General features: G+C 44.8%; 1 protein-coding gene across 2 annotated transcripts in view; it reads right to left on the bottom strand.

Annotated features, from left to right (window-relative positions):
• The window catches only part of OVOL1 (ovo like transcriptional repressor 1), a 784221-nt gene extending 760958 nt beyond the window's left edge, over positions 1 to 23263 (bottom strand). The window contains exon 1 of one of the 2 annotated variants that reach the window (XM_069644823.1): positions 23112 to 23263. The gene's annotated coding sequence lies outside the window, so the exon portion shown is untranslated. The remainder of the gene's footprint in view (positions 1 to 23111) is intronic. The other variant, XM_069644824.1, reaches the window with a different exon arrangement.
• Positions 23264 to 24745: the final 1482 nt, after the last annotated feature.

Genomic DNA, 24745 nt, shown 5'->3' with positions numbered 1-24745 from the left:
TGCCACCAACCAATTGAGCCCACATAGTAACCAAAGCCAGGAAACACGGACAGGAAAAACAGAGCACATGAGCCGTGTGGAGCTTGTGATGAATGAGGGGCACATCTGGTATTTGTTGGGAATGCAGTGAGAACAAATCAAGGGAAAGGTCTGATACAGAAGGACAAAAAACAACAACAACGCCAATTGCTTTGTGTCAGAGGGCTATGATGGGATTTAAACTGAAGAAGTTCAAAGAGTCCCAGATTTCAGATTTTACAATGGAATTGGGTAGGTATTTTCGACTACTTTGCATTTTCTGGATACGACTAGGCTGTTCTGTATATGCATGTTCTCATTGGCATGTAATAAATGTATAGTTGTCTTCATTTGTATTGTATTTGCATACAGTGAACGTCCATGATCAGACACTACCGGTTTCTAGTTTAGTTCAGTTTAATATTTATAACGTGCTATATACATCCATAGGCCTCAAAGCGCACATATAACAGAGACAAGCCAAAACAGTAGCACAATATCAAGGTAAAGAAGGAAAACGGCCTTGTGTAGGGAGGTGCTTTATTGCCACATCCATGCCATGCCTCATGTCAGCTTTGCACCTTCTAGGCGTGGCTAGGCGGACACATAAATGATGTTCCCTTGTAAAGACATTGATGAGCATTAAGATTTGTGTGAGGAATTTTCCCCACGGGCCCAATGATATTTTTTTTTCAATTATTTTCATTAGATGTGAGCAAGGCAAAAAATATGAGCAAGAGGCAGGCAATATGTTTGGCTTGTGTCCATGAGATAAATCATGAGCAGAGTCAGACATAGTTAGAGAATGCAACAAAAACATTTCAAATACAAACATACCGGGAGGAATTGCACACGCCCCACACGCAAGTGTAACATATAGGCTAATTTTCTTGAAAGTGCATATTGCACGCAAGGGACTGTAACGTTAGGTGCACTTCTGTCCTCTCTGTGTAATTGTTGTGGTTTAGACTATGAAGTGCAAAAAGTTAAGGGGGACCTAGGTTCACTAACATTTGTTGCATTTCATAGTGTAAACAATTGTAAATGCCTCCCGCCATGTACGCATGATGGGAGGCATTTTCCATGGATTTCCATGGAATCCTATGCATTAACGCAGGCTTCAAAATCTGATTCTGCTGTTAATGCAGGACTTTTTAGCAGGCGGAGTGGATATTTCCGAAGGGAAAGGTAACATTCATTCCTCACCCAAAGGAAACCGCTACACACAGGCGAGTCCCCACATCGTTGATATCCTGGGGGGTGGAGCCACGCTGGGTGGCATAGCCAGTGGCAGTGAGAACAGTGAGCAAGTGGCTAGCAATTTGCAAGATCCTGGTTCGAATTCTACCCGATCGAGGAACCGAGGTCAAAGAAGGATCAGATAAGGGAATACCCACGTCTCATCTGATGGCGCTACCACGAGAGAGTTGCAGTGGGGTAGGAGGCCGGTAACAGACGCAAGACCAGATCCTTGGATGGAGACCGAGCTCCACAAACATCGGACCGTAGTTATGAAGACAGGTAGCCACAGGGAAAGCCGACATGGTTATGGGAGCCTGAGATACTTAACGGAGAACCTACCGTTAAAAGGTACGAACATTGCGATTAACGGCTATCAAAGTTATCAAGGTTACATGAGCCTGAGAAACCAAAATGTGCAAATACCCTGTGACGGGGGACCGAGAAAAATACGAACATTGTGAATAAGAGCTGGCAAAGCTATACATCTTATGGGAGCCTGAGAAACCTGAGTTTGCAAATACCCGATGAAAGGGGGACCGACAAAAATACCAATATTGTGAATAGCCACTGGTCAAGTTATCAAGGTTATGAGAGCCTGAGAAACCCGAGGGTGGAAACATACTATGAAAGGGAGTGTGACGAATCATCTTCTGGGGCACCAGCGGTCCAGGGATGAATATTGGTTTCTAAACCATCAATCAGTCCCACACCTCTAGTACACAAGAACTGACCCGAACAGATTGGAAACACAAGTCAATTATAAACCTCCTTGGCCAATATTGGTAACGTGGACGGAACGGCAGGCTTCTGTCTGCAAGGTCGTTGATCATTAGTTAGTTGCAACACAGTGAAATTACAATTATTACCCATTGATAAAAGGGACTGTCCATCAAGTTTGTATACACATATCTACTTTCTAATTATTCAACAGACAGTTCTAGCATACTACAAAATACAACCCACCCTGTAAAGGAATGCAGAGGACAGACAATTTCAAGAAGAAAAGGGAAGCACTCTGGATACTGACAGGAAGGTAGTCGGTAAAGTAATTAATCTCAATAGTTCAAGGATACTTGATTTCAGCACGAAGGAGCACGGTTTGGAAATGTCACTAGGGACCTTCGGAGAAGGACCAGGGGTCAGAACCACAATGTACCTGGTGCTTGAGATGATTTTGATGCTCGGCAGCATCGTCGGCTCCAGGTCGCTTTGCTGCTCCTGCGACAGAGTTCAAGATGGGAGACAGCTGCGGGTATCAGGCGGCAGGCAGTTCAGCAAGTGAGGCTGGACGGACGGCTGCAGACTGGCCAACACAGAAGCTTGAGGTCAAGAATCATTGTCGCAGTGCTGGTTGGCGGAACTGGAATGCTGGTCGAGGCGTCTCGGGCGGCTTTAGTGACTGCAGTCAGTGGTGCAGCCGGTTGTGGTTCAATGGGTCCACTGCCTCGAAAATGTCCTTAAAAAATGGACGCTGATTGATGCTTAAGAAGACCCATGTCCAATGCACTGCTGCGCCCATATATCATAAATCAAATGTCATCACACTGAAGGCATTTCATATGTGCTCTATTGATTCCAGTCCACAAAAAATGTGAAGCAGTATCATGAGATAGACCAGGTCCAAAGCTTAAGGTGAGGAACTAGGAGATCAATCAGAGGATACCACGTCTAAAGAAATGTTTGTGCTGATGAGAAGAATGGCGAAGGCTGTCTCTTGCATCAAACCTTAATTCCAAGATGTGCGTGTGGATCAGAGCAGCACATATAAAAGGCTCAATGAAGCTGAAGCCAGGATCTTGCAAATTGATAACACTAGTGCTGGAAGGACTTTCAAAAGCAAGTAGCCACTACTGAAAAATACAGGGAACACAAAAACAACATGGAGGTGCTTTGAATGCCAGAGGATTAAAAAAAATTCGATCTGCAAAATCCTTCTTTCTGAACCTGCTTGAACACGCTCCGTTCTGACATTTGTTACTACACACGATTGCCGAGTGTCAGTCGGAAACGCCAGAAAGTATCGTCCTTCTTTTTGATCTCAAGCAAGCTCTGGAACTCTATCCCCAGATTTGCGCACATAGAGGAAACCTACTTGACCTTCATAAAATCCCAGAAAACCTGGCTATGCAAATAACAAACTAGCACAGCACCTTTGAAAACCGGACTCAACCTAAGCATCTCAGAATTCTCCCAATCAACAAATCTCCCATTCTTGGAGATATTGATCAGGCAGAACCTTCTCCGTGCACTCTCACCAACAGCACACGCAGAGAATATGTGAAGTCATTAAGCAAATGAGACTCATTCTGGAGAGTCTCCCTGCACTCCCTTTAATGCCACCTGAACAATAAATTAACAAATTGGATAGTTCTTGCTCCTCAACCCCCAGTACTATCATCTCCATCTCTTACCACCATATACTACCCCTACAATCAACCCTCGCCCACGGCAGCAAACTACCTAAAAAGATATTACATTAACAAAGCAGTGCCACTGCATACCTCTCTCATTCTATCACAAACCCCACTCACGCCAGCAGCTAATCTGAACTTTCAGCTCTGGTTAGAAATTGGTTGATCTTGGGCCTTCGCCATTTCTCCCCCCAATGAATCACACACCCAAGCACCTTGACTAGTAACCACTTAAAACCACCATACAAGAGCACTCAGGACTCGGGTACTCCTGATCGGCATGCATCAACTCATGAGTATTTGCATCTGCCTTCCTCTCTATCCCACTAATTCCCAGCCCTGCCCCCTTTTTTCTTGCAGGCCCAAGCACGATGAGTCCACCTAAATGCCAGAGGTGCCCTATACAAGACCACTTTATATTGAATTACACAAATATACAAAGGCCATAGGCCTCACCCTAGCATTGTTAAATGAACAGTGACCTTCATTGGGTACTTCCTACACTTCTCAGTAAAGGAGAAGGTTATGCAACTTGCAAGAGAGAAGAGTGAAGTCCTCAGGGATGATCACATGGTTGAATTTGATCAAGACCAAATTTTGGAGAAGTCACACTGCGTTGCCGATGCCAAGAAAGAATTAACTCCCCGCAAGAGCTTCTCCTCATGGGACACTGCCGCAGCCCTGCAAGATTGAAAAGGAATAACGCTAACCATACCGCAACATCCCAGCCAAGGAGAATATCTGGAAAGAATGATCACTGAGATCTCCAAAATGGTCCCTGAAATGCTTTCCAAGTAGAAAGCCCCAGGAAGATCATTGACAATAGGTGGTGGCAGTATACTGTGTTTTCATCACCGTCAATTTGATCACTGGTTGGTTGGCCAAGTCGCACTAGGTGACCTGACCCACTATCCAGCACTTTCCCCAAATATGCTAGGACTGATCTTAGATAAGTAAATAGTAGTAGTCCTAGAATATCTGGGGAAGACTGTCTAGTGGTTCAGAAAATCTAACTGACCACAATGTAAACATGTAGAACCGGTGGTGGCAGTAATATGCCTTCAAAAGGCCCATCTAGATGACACAAAATCAGAAAAGCTTGAAAAAGGATGGCAGGGGCAACCTTTTTATAACCACTGGCGAAAAGATTGGAGTAGAAACTTTTCTCAACTGAGGCATCTTGCTACGGAAAAAGGCAATACTGTTCGATCTGGAAGGCAGATGGATGGCAGCAGTGGACTCCATAGGCAGATAACATATGTTGCTAATGTTGGCATATGACCTGAATATTGGTTTCTATGTGAAATGTTCTACTATTGAAGGCCGCACACAAAAAAGACAATTTCTTTCAGCCGATTTGGTGTTAAATTCAATATTCAGAAATGTCACTATTTCAGGAGGCTTCACCTCCGCCCCATGCCCCTCCCCGCGAACCACATGACAACCTATCGCCTGCTCACTGTCTGTCGAATTCGCGGGGTTTTGGCCCCCAAATCCTTCTTTGCTCCCCCTTCCACCATAAACATTCCTAACCAACCCCACTACCCTCATAGACACACACGTACACAATCACAAACAGAAACCCACACTTAAACACCCACTCGCCTCATCCTTCGACACTCCTCTTCCACACCACACAAACACACATATACCACACACATATCCTACCTTCTTCCCTGCCCCCTCTCCACTACAAACATTCCCCCTCAACAGACACAAACATACACACAAACTCGCACACTTGCCTGATGCGCCTGTGGCTTTCATCTTCCACCAGAACCAGCCACGCATTCCAACACTTGCACGCTCTCGTGTGTGGTGGTGATAGGCGTGACAGGTCGCTTTAGAAAGGCTGCTCTGAGCGGTCTCGGAGCGGCCTTTCTAAAGCGATTTATTTTGTATTTCGCAATAAACAAATAGACACTTTCACTCCACACCTAATGTTGATGGCTGTCTTTTCTGCCAGACATTGCAGGGGGTGCATCACTCTCTTCGAGACGACCACATATTCTCTGTGGTGAATAGAATGAGATCCTGCACCTAACTCTGGACAAATCAGCAGCTATCCAGCAACCAAGCTCCTGCCAGGAGAACCTTTCAAAAGATGGTGACATCCCACTGGATGAATGAAAACTCTTACATCCTATGTTGATTGAATATACTTCCCAGTCCACAGGGTACCACACTTATTTATTTATTGTGCATTTGTAAGGCGCTTATACATCAAGTAAATTGGGTTTCAAAGCAACCACAGTGCAACAGGGAGGGAACGAAAGGCAAAGATAATAACAATGAAGATAAAGAAAGAGGCAGTCCTACTATGCCTTGTTAGAATTCAGAATGTGCAAGTGCAGAGAGAGCGAGGGGCAGATGAAGGGCGGTAAGGGTTAGGGGTTTCACAGAGGGGAGCGCTAGGGAGTAAGTTGCAAGCAGCTGTTAAGTGCCTGGCAGAGTTGGAAAGAGTGGTCAACCTCCAATACAAATACAATAAGTGCAGGCCTGTGAGACAGCACAGGCTAGTAGGCACCCAACGGCAAGTGCTGGGAGTGGGCAGAGGCTGAATGTTTATGTAAATGTTAATGCTTAAGGATATTTGTACCGTGCACTATTACCACCGGAGTGGTCCCCTGGTGCTATGGCGGATCTGAAAAGGGAAGAGGGGGTAAGTTAGTGGGAACGAGCAGGAAAAGTGCAAGAGAGTAGTGATGTGCTGTTGGCAGCTTCAGTCGGTTAACACTGCGCGTGGAGCTTGGGGTGCTTTCCAGTCGGTAGCTGTTGTGTGCTGTTGCGCAAGGCTATGTGTGGTTTGTTTTGTTGTTGCGGTGTAGTGAAGTTTGTGCAGTTTGTTGCACTTTAAGTTTATGGTTGGTTAGAGTTTGAGAGGTGTGTGCAGAGGGCTGAAATTGTTGGTAGGTTGGATATTAGCGTTGCTGTCTAGAAGTGATGTGCTAAATGTCCACGTTCTTTCTACATGTGGCGCGTGAATATCTCTGCATTTCTATCTAGATCTGGCACCGGCTAATATTCACAATACTTTCTATGTATGACGCACGCCAATATTCACAAGTATATCCAAATGTGGCACTGACCCACCTTCGAAAATCCTGTCTATATGTGAAGCAGGCAAGCATTCACAATTCTGTCTAAATATGGCATTGGTAATATTCCCAATGCAGTCTAGGTGTGGCAATGGCTAATAATTGCTATTCTATCTAGATGTGGCACTGGCCGACATTCACAATCCTATCTAGTTGCGACGCAGGCTGTTGTTCACAATCCTATCTAAGTGTGGCACATTTTTATTTATCTTATTTATTCTACTATCCCATGTACTGCACTTTCCCCTCTCCCTTCCCCCACCCATGTTTCCTTTTTTCCCCTTCCCATGCACTTGCGCAATCTGAATGACACCTGGTCTAGTAAAATCGTTGTCTGTCTTCCCTTTGTTCCCCCTCCCTTGCCTCGTCACACCTTGAAACACTTGTGTATATGCGTGTTATAAATGCCATATCATATCATATCATATCATGCTAACATTCGCAATTCTATCTACATTTGGTAGTTGCTAATCTTCACAATTCTATCTAAATGTGGCAACTGCTATCATTCACAATGCTATCTAAGTGTGGCACTTGCTAACATTCACTATTCCATCTAAGTGTTGCACTTGTGAATCTTCACAATCCTATCTAGATGTGATGCAGGCTAATGTTCACGATTCCATCCAAGTGTGGCACATGCTAACATCCACAATTCCATCTAAGTGTGGCGCATGCTAACATTCACAATTCTATCTAAGTATGGGCATACTAACATTCACAATTCTATCTAAGTGTGGTACATGCTAACATTCACAAATCTATCGAGATGCGATGCAGGCTAATGTCCACAATTCCATCTAAGTGTGGCACATGCTTACATTCGCAATTCTATCTAAGTGTGGTAAATTCTAACATTCACAAAGCTATCTAGATGTGAGGCAAGCTAATGTTCACGATTCCATCTATGTATGGCACATGCTAACATTCACAATTCTATCTAAGTGTGGCACATGCTAACATTCCCAATTCTAGCCAAGTGTGGTGCATGTTAACATCCACAATTCTATCTAAGTGTGGCACATGCTAACATTCACAAATCTATCTAGATGCAAAGCAGGCTAATGTTCACGATTCCATCCAAGTGTGGCACATGCTAACATCCACAATTCCATCTAAGTGTGGCGCATGCTAACATTCACAATTCTATCTAAGTGTGGCGCATACTAACATTCGCAATTCTATCTAAGTGTGGTACATGCTAACATACACAAATCTATCTAGATGCGATGCAGGATAATGTTCACAATTCCATCTAAGTGTAGCACATGCTAACATTCACAATTCTATCTAAGTGTGGTAAATTCTAACATTCACAAAGCTATGTAGATGCTACGTAGGCTAATGTTCACGATTCCATCTAAGTGTGGCACATGCTAACATTCACAATTCTATCTAAGTGTGGCACATGCTAACATTCACAATTCTATCTAAGTGTGGTGCATGCTAACATTCACAATTCTATCTAAGTGTGGCACATGCTAACATTCACAAATCTATCTAGATGTAAAGCAGGCTAATGTTCACGATTCCATCTAAGTGTGAAACATGCTAACATTCACAGTTCTATCTAAGTGTGGCACATGCTAACATTCATAATCCTATCTAGATGTGACGCAGGCTAATGTTCACGATTCCATCTATGTGTGGCACATGCTAACATTCACAATTCTATCTAAGTGTGGCGCATGCTAACATTTGCAATTCTATCTAAGTGTGGCACATGCTAACATTCACACATCTATCTATATGTGACGCAGGCTAATTTTCACGATTCCATCTAAATGTGGCACATGCTAACATTCACAATTCTATCTAGATGTGACACAGACTAATGTTCTTAATTCCATCTAAGTGTGGCACTTGCTAATATTCACAATTCTGTCTAGGTCTGAAGCAGGCCAATGTTCATAGGCCAATGGGTGATAGTCACACTTATATCTACATGTGGCACTGGCTCACACTGACAATCCTGTCCAGAAGTGGCACGGGCTAATATTCACAGTTCTATCTAAATGTGGTGTTGGCCAACCTTCACAGTTCTAAGTGTGTCACTTGCTAACTTTCACAGTTCTGAGGTAAGGTAATGTAGAGTGGCAGGGTTTTCTCGAGTGGAGCAATTGCTCTACTCCCCACCCATGCCACATTTACTTTGCTGGTTGCTGGCTTCACTGGCTTCCCCTGCTGACACCTGCAGACACGATCTGGAGCCACCTGTGTAGGAGCCGCCCTTTGCCTTGGGGCCCTTAGCCACGGGGACTGCACGGGCAGAGGACTGCCATGGGAAGGAAGGTTAAAAGCACCTAAGCGGCCAATCATGGTTGGTGGGAAGGCTGGGAGGTGGGAAGAGGAAATGGAAGCTAGCAGAGGCGGGCAGGGGAACGTGGTGCAAGTGGGGCCTGGGAGCACCTAAAATATCAAAATAGATGCTCAGGAGGGTCTCTGGCCAAAGTGGCTCACCTGGCTGGAGGCAGGAGAATAAAACGAGCAATCAGATGTGTGTGTGCAGGTAATATTATCTGTGGGCACAAGAACAACCAATCAGGGGTGGTGGGTGGGCTGGTAGGCGGGAGGGACGCAGGAGGAGGAAATGCAGGCTAACAGGGAGCGCAGGGGAACGTGGTGCACACGGGGCCTGGGGGCACCTAAAATTTCAAAATAGAGGTTCAGGAGGGTCTCTGGCCAAAGCGGCTCACCTGGCTGGAGGCAGAAGAATAAAACGACCATGCAGATGTGCACATGCAGCTGATATTATCCATGGGCACAGGGACAACCAATCAGGGGTGGTGGGCGGGCTGAGAGGCGGGAGGGATGCGAGAGGAGGAAATGGAGGCTAGCAAAGGGGGCAGGGTAACGCGGTGCACACGGGGCCTGGGGGCACCTAAAATGTCAAAATAGAGGCTGAGGAGGGTCTCTGAACAAAGCAGCTCACCTGGCTGGAGGCAGGAGAATAAAACAAGCATGCAGATGTGCGCGTGCAGCTGATATTATCCGTGGGCATAGGGACAACCAATCAGGGCTGGTGGGTGGCCTGGGAGGCAGGAGGGATGTGGCAGGAGGAAATGGAGGCTAGCAGAGGGGGCAGGGGAACGCAGTGCACGCAGGGTCTGGGGGCACCTAACATTTCAAAATAGAGGCTCAGAGGGGTCTCTGTCCAAAGCGGCTCACCTGGTTGGAGGCAGGAGAATAAACCAAGCATGCAGATGTGTGTGTGTAGCTAATATTATCCGTGGGCACAGACACAACCAATCAGGGCTGGTGGGTGGCCTGGGAGGCAGGAGGGATGTGGCAGGAGGAAATGGAGGCTAGCAGAGGGGGCAGGGGAACGCAGTGCACGCAGGGTCTGGGGGCACCTAACATTTCAAAATAGAGGCTCAGAAGGGTCTCTGTCCAAAGCGGCTCACCTGGTTGGAAGCAGGAGAATAAAACGGGCACGCAGGTGTGCGCGTGCAGCTGATATTATGCATGGGCACAGGGACAACCAATCAGGGGTGGTGGGCGGGCTGGGATGCGGGAGGGATGCGGGAGGAGGAAATGCAGGCTAGCAGAGGGGTCAGGGGAACTTGGTGCATGTGGGGCTTGGGGGCACCTACAATTTCAAAATAGAGGCTCAGTAGGGTCTCTGGCCAAAGCGGCTCCCCTGGCTGGAGGCAGGAGAATAAAACTGAAGGCGATTGGGGGGAAGGCCAGGACCCAGAAGGACACACACATATAGGCCCTGGTCACCAATCTCAGTGACTGTGGGGTTTAGCAAGGGAGGGATGTATTATTCATCTCCAACCTGCAATCCCTTGATAGGTGCAAAGTTCCCTTTCTGGCCCCATTGCGGTCCCAACCTGCCTGAAAATAATTCACTTGTCCAAATGTCCCATGTTTGGGGACAGACAATTTGGAACTGTAAGGGTTTTTATTATTATTATTATTATTATTATTATTATTACTATTATTTAATTCTTTTAAGTCGCCACATGCCCGTAAGCCTCAGGACATACAGAGATGAAAGGTTGTGAAAGAGCTGAAGGATACTGGGGGACTGGAGAAATTCAAGGCCATAACACATAGATTGAAAGTAGAAATCGACATGTAATCCGTGTGGCTGAACAGGTATGTTTTTACAGCTCTTTTAAAGCCAACCGGGCAAGGAATAGCCCATAACGAGCCCGACAGGCCCTTCCAAGCACATGGTACCCATGCATCAAACCATGTGCCATCAAATTTCTGAAGTTTGACGCGTGGCTGAACTTCTTATCTCTGCACTTTCTTAGGCGTGAAGTGGATTTCCATAATACTGGAGATTCTAATGATTGAAAGCCTAGCTCGTACCTGACTGAGGTTCTTGATATTCCCCTAGGTAGCCATGAAACCTTCCTCCAAAAGCCACCTTCAAGCAATGGCCAAGCCTTCCAGAATAGATTTAGCAAGGTTTCCGCCCATAGGTTAAAATCGGAACTACCTTCTGTTTGCAGAAAGCAATAGCTGGGATTAGTGTGTATTTACTATATTTGTTGACAATCATTTTTTCTTGAATGGTTAGCATTTTGATTTTTGACGTAGAATGTCCATCCATTGTTTTTCATTTATGCTACAATTAAATAGTGCGCCCATGTATACAATGGAATTCACTTGGATTAGCTGATGGTTTCCAATTTTCCATTTGAAGCCTCTTGAGATTCTTATGACTCTTCCTTGCTTTGACCCTAATTCCAGGATACAGGTTTTTTTATGTTTATCCTCAGATTATTAATTATAGTGTGTTCTACCAAAGCATTCAGCCTTCGCTGCAACCCAATCCAGGTTTGGTCGATGATGACCTTATTGTCTGCATAAAGAATCCACGGGACATGATGATTAGCTATTTTTGGAGGAAAGCCAGCCACCAAGCTCTACGATTCAGGAAGGTCTGATAGGTAGAGGTTAAATAAGATACAAGTAAGAGGGCATCCTTGCTTTAATCCTCTATGCGTAAATATTTTCGCAGTCATATTGCCTTGATTGCTCAACCTGACTTGAATGGTTGGGTCAGATTATAGCGCTATGATGGCCTCCAATAAGTCAGTTGGGCAATCGCATGTTTTTAATTTGTGCCATAGTTTATTTCTGTCTAGACTACGGAAAGCCTGTTCGAGGTCGATGAAGGCGAGAACATATTGTGTTCTTTTTTCCAAGGCATTTAGTTTGAGGATGTTTAGTATGAATAGATTGAGGGCTATGCCAATACCTTTAATGAATCCTATTTGTCGAGGATCTAGCCGATTGCTGTTTGTTTGCCCAAGTGGTCAGTTCTTGCAAAAGGATTGAGCAAAATAATTTGCTCAGGACATCAGACAATGATATAGGTCTATAATTTTTGAGATTTTCACGTTCCCCTTTTTTTAATATGGGAACTATTATTGCATTGCTCCATGTGGACGGGATCTTTCTCTGTTGCATGATTCTTTTGAATAGAATCGCTATGAAGTTGGCCCATAGGTTTGGATTTTCTTTCAACACACCATAATAGTTAAGCCATCCATGCCTTCTGCATTTGATATATTCAAACATTCTCACGATGTCCTCAGTGTTCCAATTAAAACTCCAATGGTTAGTTTGTTTAAAGACTTTGAACCCAAAGCTGATAGAGAGGTAGATCACACGCCCTCAGAAGCCATACAACCTACAACAATAATATTGTTGCCAAACGCAGTCGCATTTATATCCGTAGAGTCAGCTGTAACAGCAGGAGAATACAATGGATTTAGATAGAGCAACACTTTCGGTGAAACCTTTGCGCCGGGTGGATGGTATCACTATTTCAGGTAACATAGGAACTTTCAAATTAGATTTCATCTTGTCAATTAGAGCAAGAGGGTTTGCATCCCACACTGACAATATAACGACAAGTCCCAGATAGAAGCCCAAGAAAATAATCAAAGACCAAAGATAGAATTGTGTACACAGTATGACTATAATACATCAAATTACAATCAATCAGCAATCATCATATATACAGGGATAAAACTACCAGAGAACACCGGATACGCAAGGATACCTTTCTACAGCTGGAACCAACCAATGTAAGTGGCGCAGAATGAAGCGCTGACATGTTGACACGCCCAGTCACGAACCGGCACGAACTGGCTTCCACGTGCTGCCGTTCACACGCTTGATCAGGTGTCTAAAGGAGGGCAGAACACACTGGGATGTGCAGTCCTTCAAAGTAGGTTAATGAGTGGTGAACACCTCTTTGCTCTCAGTTCAGCTGAAGGCAGATTTCTCTCTTGTGCCCGATTTCCATTCAAAGATGGAAACATTGTATTTCATGCCGTTTTTTCTTGGTATGTATCAGTTTGCAAGGTAAAAATGGATGACACTGTTGGAGCCATTACATTGTATTTGTTTTGGATTTTTCCAGAGGAGAATGTTTTTGTTAATGGCCAAGTGCTAGTCCCTTCGATCGCATAGACAGCAAGCAATTTTTCTCGAAATTGTACCTATTGACTGTCAACAACTGAATGTGTAAATCACTGTACCTTGGACACACCTGGAGATTAACCTCATGGCTGAAGCAGTCCTTGTTCACAGTTGGCCAGGCCCGCAGCCACATTCGCCTTAGCTGTGTGTGTTATCTCTGTGGGGTTCCCTTCCAGAGCAGAAAGAACACGCAAGGAAAGTAAGCTTAGCATCCTGATCTTTCATACATGAATCTTTCTATTTCTCAATTTTTCATGTTCATAATAAAACAGTGTTACCATCACAAAGTGTTTGTTTGGGTGTTTGTTCAGAATATCGCCACACCAAATTTAACAAACAAAACTATCCCTAACCTCTCAGATTCCTCAGCTCAGGAAATGATATATTCCACATCTTTTTTTTTTTTTTGGGTAGTAAAATTTAATTTACACCTTTACAAAAAGTATTTCAAATAAATACAAACAGTTTACATATGAAAATGTCATTGTTCGTTGTATAGAACAAAACTATAAAATCACAACATAACATAAATCAAGTATTACAAATCATCACACCGTTCATGGCACAATTGATAACACAAATCATAATACAATTTCTAGCACCGCTTCACTAAATGCCTCACTTGGTACATCTCACATGCAAGGGGGAAACACCCAGTTAACATGGGGTCACAGTACTTCTAGGGTAGAATATTTTCCTCAAGCGATTTACTTTCTACATTCAATAAAATAAGGGAGCAAAAGAACAACAGAACAAAATAAAACAAAACAGGTGATAGAATCACCTCGTTATTACCGGTCTCAGCAGTGCCAGCATCCCTATATGTGATGTTTGGGGGAGTGAGTCACATTTGGGAGCACCTCGTTCTTCACAGTGTGCAGACTATCATTTAATAACTGCAAGTCGTCCTCAATTATGTTCACAAGCCTCAGAGTCGCCAGAATGATAGAATTACACTGGCCCCACATACAGCGCAGCCAAGCCATGTTGAGTTCATAACGCGAGTTGGATCCCAAAAAGGATCCCAAACAAAGGAGCCTTTGTGATTCGAAATGCACACAATACATAAATAGATGTTCGAGGGTTTCGGGCTCCTTGGCTCTGACACAAAACCTACAGTGCTCCCAAGTCCCGGACTCTTTGTACCCTGACCAGTTCCTAATACGAGAGCCTGTGTGGATAAGGTCCAGACGGAATCTCATATAGGTCCTTCTGGCATTCTTGTCTGGAAAACACAGTATGTAGGGCAGACGAAGAGAACAGCCATGTCTAAATTTGGCATATGCGCTAAAAGATGAATAACCTGAGTTTCGTGCCCATGCGTTCCTAAAAAACCTTAGTTTGGATTTCCTCGGGGAGTCAATTGAATCCTGCTTCGACATGTTCAAAGAATTTAGGACTAGGCTCATGCGTTTTTGAAATGCAGAGATGGATGCCGGGTGGTTCGCATGTAGCATTGACCGAAAGTCCTCATAAAGCGAATTGGCTGGTGGCGAAAGCATTTTGCTATAGGTGTTAAACATACGCCATTCATACTTGTCAGCCAATGGGTATAGGCCTAGTTCATGTAACAAGATGGCATTAGGCAGATACCCAGGGAGACCTAAAACCCTTTTCCAAATTTTGCCCTGAAGTAAGTTCAATGAAGGGCCCAAGTTCAGCAAACAAGCATCCAAGCTGTACAATAAGATGGACTCTACTTTCATAGTATAGAAGTGTATCAGGGGCATGAGGGAGTACTTGCAATGCCTAGAGAAGATGAGTCTCATCTGAGCAGACAGATGGTACAGCTTAGTGTATAAAATTGATCGCCATTTGCCGACAGACATGCTGTTTGATATATGGTAACCCAGGTAAGTAATCTCACCCATAATATTGATGGGTTTGAAGTTCACAATGTACTTATACCTCTGGGGTTTTTTCTTCATCGTAAAGGTTATAATATGAGATTAGGCCGAATTAATTGTCAAGTTGTTAAGCTCACAATATTCTTGGAAGATGTTTAGTTTGTTCTATAGCCCAAAAGGTACCTTATCAAACAGAATGACATCATCGGCAAACGCCAACCAGTGCAGGCGCAACTTGCCCAAACTAACCGGAAAGATATTTGTTCCTTCCCATATTTTCTCAATGTCTGCCAGGTACAGATTAAAAAGCACAGCGGCCAAGTTACATCCCTGCTTCACTCCGATTCCAGTAGGGATGCTGTCAGATAGAAGGCCCTCTGCATTGATATGAACCCGGTATGAAGTATTTTGATGGAGTGCCGCGATTATTGCTACCAGATGGGATGGAATTCCATAGGACAGCGGTTACGCAGGACACTGTCAAACGCAGCCGATAGATCTAAAGATGCCATATATATGGTACCATTGACCTGGTTACGTGAGGATGTTAACAAATGGGCAATAACCGACGCGTTGAGCAGCGTACCCATAGCCCTGCGGAAGCCCACCTGTGCTTTGGAAAGAGTTCCAGCGGCAGTGATGAAATCCTCCAAGTCACACAAGACTAAGTGTGCAAAGATTTTAGCCGCTATGTGTATTAAGGCAATTGGCCTAAAGTTAATGGGATCATTGAGGGCACCCTTTTTGTGGATTTCTATTGCTATGAGCCAAGAGGCAGGTATTTTGCCCGTTTTGTAGAACAATTGATACCGAGGAAGTAGGTACATGGCCCAAAAATGAGTATCGTGTTTAAAAACGCAGGGAGGCAACCCATCAGGCCCTGCAGCTTTCGAGAACTCCAATTGTGCGATTGCCCAAATTATGTCTTTGAGATCCCAAGGGCATTTGGCTGGGAACTGCAACTGCAATTTCGTATTTTTTTTTAAAGAAGGACTGCCATTCGGAGCCAGATATAGTCGCGACCATGCGCTTGTCAACCTTGCCAGCAGGGTTTCTTAAGATGGACCACATTTCCCTGATGTTTCGCTTACATAGATATTCAATCATCTGTTGGTTTGCATTGTAGTGGGCAGCGTGACCCAACTCCTTCACCTTTTTCTTATACTGTGACATGATTGAGTTTTTTGCTGTCTTTTAAAAAGCTGCATTATTATGGAAAGCTCATAGTTTTTATGTTTTTTTTAGGATGTCCACATTTGCCAAGAATGTACGGACAACATTAGGAGAATATTTACTAAGACATTCCTTTGATAGGCTCACCAGGTGCCCCTGGATCATCAGCAGATTCAGTTCATTGACTTACTCCATAAGGTCCACGGATAGCTGGTCATCATGAGGCACCATCAAGTCCCTATTTACCAGAAACACCATTTTTCGACATATACTGGGGTGCCTTCTTACTGACAAGGCATGCCTGTCACTTTCCACCAGTACCACAGGCACAGCGGTTTCATGAAGCTCAACCCCAACGTGGAGCCTCATATTCAACATACGATGGTCGCCCAAACCCACCTTCAAAATTGAAATGGGGTCGAGCAGTCCTGAGCATGCCACCGATGCAAGCACATAGTCGATTAAAGACGAAGAGTTGCCACGCTGCCAAGAGGCGTTGAGGCTATGGGTCGCGAGTGAAATTGAGTAGATACCCCAAGCTTCAAAAAACTCGGCCCATAATTTTCCTCTCCTACGAGCCTGCTGTGCATATAGGTGTGAGTGAGAAGCCAACGGCATGTTTCCATCTAAGTCCAGACATGAATACAGGTCCCCACCAATTAAAATTTCGTGCTTTGGAAAAAGCAGCGAGGCATTAACTAGGATACGGTTTAGCTCCACTAAGGCTGAGTCCAAAGAAACGGCACTAGGATTCCAGTAGATTGAGAGCAAGAGAAATGCTTGAAACTTGCTACTTGTCATCGACATTTCCACCATTATGAAGGTATCCGACTTGTCCAGGAAATGTGTCGACACATTCAAGCTATTTTTTAATAAGAATGGCGATACAACCACTAGGTCAACCTAACTGGTGCCGTCGCGCAGGGGTACTAAAAGATGTGTAACCATCTAGCACAATTTCGTGCAAGGCCATTGTTTCCTGCAATAATTTCAGGAAAATGGTGAGTCCCAACCCGTTCGTGCAAGGCCGTGAGATTTCTCACGCCACAACAATTCCAGGATGCAACGGCAATACTCGAAAGTTATGAATTCGCAGATTCTACTTTCACAGATGCCGCCACCTTGATCAGGGGCTCCAACCATGATAGGCCACATAACGCCTGAGTCAGCGAGGCCAGTTGCTGACATAGCTCCTTTGTATGCGACTCATATGGGGCCGATGCAGAAGCTCCCATAGACTCCTTTGATGCGGGCGTGACAAAGTCTAGAAACGACCATGCACTCTCCATATTCCCGAACAGATAGGGGAAAAGACCCAATGTTTCAAAGTCATCTTTAAAGTCGAAAATTATTTCTGTAATTATTTAGGATTTGACTTTTCACAGCACTCTTTGGTTGTTGTGAGGTGCTAGTTTTACCCAATCTACGTCCTTGGATGCCAAGTTTCGTAATGAGGGGATCTGAAAGAAGGAGTTCATCAAGAATAACCTATTGATCCGCGCTAGGCCATTAATGGCTGGGTTGCTTACCCATCCAAGTATTTGTTTCATGTCCTTGGGGGTCTCCAAAAAGGACAACGTATCATTGGGAGGCTCAACTAAGGTCACCTTCCCCGGTATTTCCTCCTCATCCTCGTATGTATCCTTACTCACCAAGTTCGGGAGTGCCCGCGAGTCCAATGCCCTTGTAACACTCTCCTCGTGGGTTGCTTCAGCGAGATGGCCGAGTTCCTGTGAAACTGGACCGTTGATCCGACCCTCACCGTTAGATACCAAAGGCAAAGTCCACTTTTCTTTTTTTAGAAAGTTTGCGCGGTCTGCTTCTTCCTGGGGAAGAACAGCCGCCTTTTTGCTTTTAATGCTTGGAAAGAAGCTACGTAACTGGGGTTGGGACTTATCAATAGGTGTCCTGGGAGGTTTAGAGGTCAACACCTGCACATTGCCACTTTTCAATGCCTTAATCTGGAGGGGTTTCTTGCTTTCCTCGTTCAAATCCAGGAGGTCTAATGCTAGATCGTCCATGCTCGCACCCGTCTTGCAACTCGCAGCAGGCAAAGCTTCCTTGGAAGAATGGCACCAAGTCTCTGTCATACTTTTTTTTTGCACTTTCTTCTGATTTGTTCTGGCGAGATTTAGCCGTTTTTGAGGACTTCTTCGCCTTACGAGAAATAAACTGCCTTCCCCCTTGACCTATGCTTCCCGCACGTGGCTCACTTGACGACAAAGGAGCTTGAGGCTCTGGGATAGCCTGGGAATCGATGATATCAGTCAAGGCAGAGGCACTATCTGGCGCAGAAGAGAGCCGATAGCAGACCCCATTACTCCACAAGGGGACTCTGAGGTCGCATCGGGTTGAGATTTTGTGACTACATTGAACAGCAGTTGTTCTACCTGGAGCAGGCAATCGTGATGGAGTTTGGTTACCTCCAAAAGGTCGATAGCCTCAATGCTGCCATGATCTGTTTCAGACTTGTTTACACCTTGCAGCACATGCAAGTACAGTCTTTGCGGCAGGTAGTCATTACTTGACACGTTGTCCGTTTGGGTTCCTTGAGACCGTAAGTCAGGGGTAGGAGAGACCGGACTGGCAACAGTGGCAATACTTGCCATCATTTTTTCAAATTGAGAAAAGTAGAACGCTTTTGATTGCTCCTCAGCCAATATAAAGTCTTCTAATTTTGTAAAATGTTTTGTCATAAAGGCCAGGGAGCCCTGCATTTCCCTTATGGAACAGTGGGTTAGTTTGTGACCTTTGTCAAGAAGATTGAGTATTCTCGAGATCACTGGAAAGTTGAAAGGGTCGTGCGGAAAGATATCAGAAGGGGAATCCTCAGGTGACAGTGAGAACCCTACATGGTACATTAGGATCCATCCCCACCCACAGCAAGCAGCAAAACACATGCAAGGAGCCATGACAGTAAAAAAGTGTGCTTACATCTGCTGCATAGATCCCGAGGGATAGACTTGTGACGACATCCCTGCCCTCTGCACATGTCCACCACTGGTCCTGTAACACATACCGGCATATGTTCATGCAAGGCCTCACTATGCACACAGTTTGTCACCGTTGGACGCACAAGTACATGCATGCTCGTAACGTACCCAACTCTACTCTGAATGTATCCTGATGCGGAGCAGCTTGATGTCCACAGTACAATCCTTCCAGTCTCCCTCTGTGCAAAATAGTAGCAGGACAGAACAGGGTGCCCATATTCATAGTCATCTCGTGAAGGATTCATGACCCCCACAAAAACTCTACCGAGCCATCAAATGTATGACTCCCTCTCCAATAATCAGTTGAGGTGGCCCACAATTAACAGTGTGTCCTTCACTGTTGCAGAAGAGCCTTTCAGCCCACAATCCACATGATTGCCATAAACAAGAGCTCATTCACCTTCTTGAAATAGCAGGCAACGTCAAGGTCAGTGTGTTCTCCCAGAATGTAGGCAGGCCATTACAGATGCACAAAGGAGTCCATGGCACCTAACAGCCCACTGCCCACACACCCTTCGCCCACCCTATTTGAATACCATGTGCATGGCCCATCCATGTGGGAACCTGCCATTGAAGCACACACTGTTTCACCCACACATGGACACGACGCAAGATGATGTGGACCTTAGGTTTAGACCCATTCACGGACAGAACACCTCCATGAATGCAGATCACAGTCCCAGCAGCTTCATGGTCTGACTTGGACATCATCGATGGAGTGGACACACTGACTCTGGCACAGGACTACTCACCTGATGTGTGGATTCACATGTACGAAGAAGCAAAAAGTTGGGTGTTACCAACAACCAATTTACCAGGCAAACTGTGCAAGGAGAGTCAAATGGGATGGAAACATTAGGCAGACAAATACCCTCACAGTGTTCCCTCTGACCCCGCTCAATCACTGTCCCCGAAGACTAACAACACCACCTCCTCGTGCTTCACGTCACCATGAAGGGGTCACTGGCCTGGTGAGATGGAGGGAAATGAGGAGGAGGGGCTTGATGTGTGTCCCCGCTGGCCATCCCTGGGCACAGAATGCATCAGAGCGGCCGAGAGCACAGGGGACCTGTGAAGAGAAGGGGTTGTCTGTGTCTGTGATGGATAATGTTGGATGACATGGACACATCCTTGAACACCCTCAATTCCCCTCTGTCTGCATGCTATTTGGCCCTCAGCCCTCAATGCCCTCTGTTCCTGTGTTGTCTCTCCCCTGCTTCCCTCACCTCCCTTGCCACCTCAAGCAACCTGTGAATGCATCATGAAGCAAGACACACAACAGATTCAAAGTTCAAAATAAAATGGTTTATTGACTCAAATGTCAGAATGGTTGAAGGCCTCACTTGCCCTATACTAAGGTGGGATATCTCTACCTAAACAAAACTAAGGAAAGTCTGATTCTGAGTGTTCAACTTAAAAGTCAGTCTGTGTCCAAAACCTATCCTTGCCCTCACAACTAAAGCTAAACATTGTGTGGGGATGTTAACAATAAAAGTAATAGTGATCAAACAAATGTTCTGAGCTTCTTCCAGATCCTAGCTTCTTTCTCAGATCCCTTTCCCAAAGTTCAAGAAAGTTCCACAAAAAGTCTCTGGAATATAGTTCTTAAATTCACAACAGTTCCACAAACCATTGGGGTTCCCTTCCCCAAGTTCAAGACAACACAGTTCCTCAGAAAAGGGTTTTGAGGATTCCCCCCTCAAGACAACATTAAAGTTTATCAGGTCTCAGAATTCCCTTGCCCAAGAATTCAACTTGCCAACCTTTGCTTGGCCTCTGTCTGTCAATTTTCAAAACAAGTTCACAATTCACTTAGCTTCTCTTTTGGATAAGCTTAATACTTTGTTCAGCTTACTCTTCCTTAGTTTGCTTTAACAAGGTCTTTGGCTTCCACAATTGAAGGCTCCCTGGTCTAAGCACAGTTGTCAGACCACACAGTCCACCCATTACATGTTGCGAAACCAGGAACCTTATGTTCTTTGACCCACACAGGTTCTTCTGCTTTTGCTCCATTGTGGATGTTCCCACTCACTTGGCTTTTTCTTGTCAGCCTCTTGGCTATACCACACTTTCTCACACAACTTGGGGCAATCCTTGGCCTTGCCACACTGTATTCAATTACAACAGTTCACTTGTGGTTATTTCATTACTTGACCACCTTGCGGTCATGCTCTCTCTCGCAATCTTTCACTCTTGCTTTCTTGCCGCTTAGTTGGCTTTCACAAAACAATATTTGCAGTTAATATGCATTGGTCATTTATTATAGCTTCATTCATAAAGGTTTCCTTCAGTGCGGCATTCAATATCCATCATGATTTGTTTTGCCTTTTAAGTTTTGCCCAACCAGCAGCCTCGGGTTAATTTCATCATTTTCATGCGGTTTCATTTTTCGGCACTTGCCGTGTGTTGTAATGGGCATCTGTGTGTGGATGCATGATGGTGATGTCACATGGGCATCTGTGTGTGGATGCAGGATGGTGATGTCACATGGTACCTGGAGTCTTGGTGTGACTGGGTTCTATGCGTTCCTACAGTTACAGTTGGAGTTGCTGTGCTGGCTGGGGTGGATGTCCCAGTATTTGTATCATCTGACTTACCTGTGCTCAGCATAAACCTACCTGTAATGCACCTTCTCACTCCAGTGTGATGTGTGAGCCTGAGAACCGCATTACTTCATTGTGCGTCCCCCACAGCCCCAATGAGTGCCCCGGTTTGAGTGAATTTCTCCCTTCACTCGCCGGTCCATTGCATTCCCTCCGGGCAACTGGCTTTGTTCCGATCGAAACTCTGCCGTCAGATCCGCTCTGGTTCTGTCGAGATGCACCTTGGCTGTTGATCCGCGGAAGCTGCTGAGCCCCTCCAGACCCTCAAAGGTGTGGAACACTCAACTATGCTATCAACAGCTCGGTTTTCCTCACCCTCGGGAAAAAGGGGGAAGTGGAGAAAACAAAAAAGAAAAGACTCCTTCCAGACCCCTGGACCCTCAGGAAGATCTGTGTATCCTCTGCTCCTTGCTCAGAGGATGAAAAAGGCCTTGCATATGAAATGTCCAACCATTTCTCTCAAACGTTAGTTGCTTCAAATGCAAGGGTTCTGACCTTCTTTAGCCCAATACTGAGAATTGAATCTAAATGAAATTCAGGATTCTCTTTTCCTTGAGTTCCGAAAGTGTGTCTTAACCCTCAAGTCCAACACTCTTCCTTCTCTGAGAAAAGTCTTCAGCCTTGCTAGCAGTCCATTTCTTGTCAAGTGTTGAGCTTTGCAAAGTCTGAGTCTAACCCCTGTTTAATTTACGATTCCTGCGCTCCTGTCTCCACTGCTGGGAAAAAAGTCACCGGCCTTTCATGGTCACAAGCTTTCCGAAAACTATGCACTTGAAAAATAGATCCTTGCCACTAACTTGACTTTAGATAGCAAGACTGCCCCACAACCCCAAAATCAAAATGGGTTGTCAGCCTTCTTCCCTCTCGATTATCTTAGCTAGGAAAGTTAACTATTTACAAAAAAAAAACTCTCAGGGGCCATTATGGATTATCAGTTACTTTGTTCCATGTTCGTTCCGTGAATAAAAGCGTACAGCAGTAGTTTCCTCCCTTTGATTTAAACTGTGGAAGGAAAACGAAGACAAGCGGCGCAGGCGGCTACCACAACCCAATAAATAAAAATAGTCTGCTGCGTCGTTGAACAGCATTCACTGAGTTACAGCTGATCGCTGTTCAATTGTCCGGAAAGCTCCAAGCTTCACGACTGCCGAAGCTCAGATAAACAAACGTAGGCTTCCCTAGAGGGGAGCGAGTCTCCTCAGGAAAGCGTTTCATTTCACAATAATACTACGGAGCAAACAAACTAACAGAATGACGTACGCTGAAATAGACTCACTCAGAATGCGAGCGCGTACACAGCGCGTACACACCTTCCAGCTCCACTGTAACTTCTTAAATTTTTCTCCAGACACACATCCTTCAGGTTAGGTCATGGAGATAATGCCCACCAACTGCAACTCCATAACACCTGACCTGCTCAGCTGATGACAAACGATGAAAGGCTGTTGAGAACCCCTTCCTCTTGAATAAAAGGAATTCTCAGCCAATCGGATCACTAACCCGACCCTCCATCTTGGCTTGGGTACTTGTCAATGCTCTAAATACTAGGTTAAGGCATAACCCACAAAAATGACAACACATCTAGAGAAAATTGCCTCAACTCCTACTTCATATTAATTAGCATAGCTAAGCTGTAACATCCCTGATAGTACCCCCTCCTCAAAGCCCTGTCCCAGGCCTGGTTTGCAAGTACATTCCTTATGAAACTTAGTTATTAACATTGGAGCATGAACATCACTGGCCCTCCAGTGCACACCCTGCCCAATGAATGAGATATTGTACCTACCCCTTATTCACCTTGAATCCAAAATGGATTTAACTTCAAACTCTTTCAACCCTCCATCAACCAAGATAGGAACCGGCAAATATTTCAATCTTGTTCCCTTATGTACCGGTTTCAATAAACTCACATGAAATGTAGGATGGACCTTAAGACTTGCTGGCAACCTCAGTTTTACAGCAACAGGATTTATCACTTTCTCCATTTAAAAAGGACCTACATACCTTTGACTGAACTTATTGCTCCCCTTTATTCTCAAATGTTTAGTTGACAACCAAACCAAATCCCCCACCTTATACTGGGGACTCAATCATCTATTTGCATTGGCATACCTTTTGTATTTAATCTTACTTTCCATTAAAAACTTTTTAGCTCTTTCTAGATTCACTTTCACAGCCTGCAAACTACTCCCAACCTCAGGATTTTTCTCCTCTCTCTCTACATTATCAGAAAGGAAACAAGGATGGAAGCCCCTTCCCAAAAAGAAAGGAGACATAGATGTGGAATCCTTTACACAATTATTATACGCAAACTCAGCCAACCAAATTAAATCTTCATTCAAATAACACCTCAAATATTTCTCCAGCTCCTGATAAACTCTCTTCACCTGTTCATTCGTCTCGGGATGATGCCCTGAAGTTAAACTAACCTCCATTCCCAACCTTTTACAAAATGCTCTCCAGAACTTAGAAACGAATTGGTAACCTCTATCCGAAATGATCCTACTGGGCAAACCATGCAACCTGACCACCCCTTGAAGAAAGTTCTGAGCCAGACTTTCCGCAGTAACCTCTACCTTTATGGGAATAAAATGTCCTTCTTTAGACAAAAGATCAACTACTGCCAAAATGGATGAAAAACCTTGATTTCTTGGCAAGTCAGAGATGAAATCCAAAGCCACAGTATGCCAAGGACGAAGAGCAATTGGAGAGGTTCCAACAAACCCATGGGCCTCCCAGTCGGATGCTTCACCTGAGCACAAACAGAACAAGTTTTCACAAAGTTCAAAATATCCTGACAAATTCTTTCCCACCAAAACTCTCTTCTGACTAACTCCAAGGTGTTTCTGAAATCAGGCTGCCCAGATAACATTGACTCATGGCAGTCTTTTAACACCTTCTCTCTCAACA

Source organism: Ambystoma mexicanum, chromosome 2p (assembly GCF_040938575.1).
Source record: "Ambystoma mexicanum isolate Mex_15411 chromosome 2p, UKY_AmexF1_1, whole genome shotgun sequence".
Classification (NCBI taxonomy): Eukaryota; Metazoa; Chordata; class Amphibia; order Caudata; family Ambystomatidae; genus Ambystoma; species Ambystoma mexicanum.
Note: the sequence above shows the minus strand (reverse complement) of the source record. Positions and strands in the feature narration are given on the sequence as shown.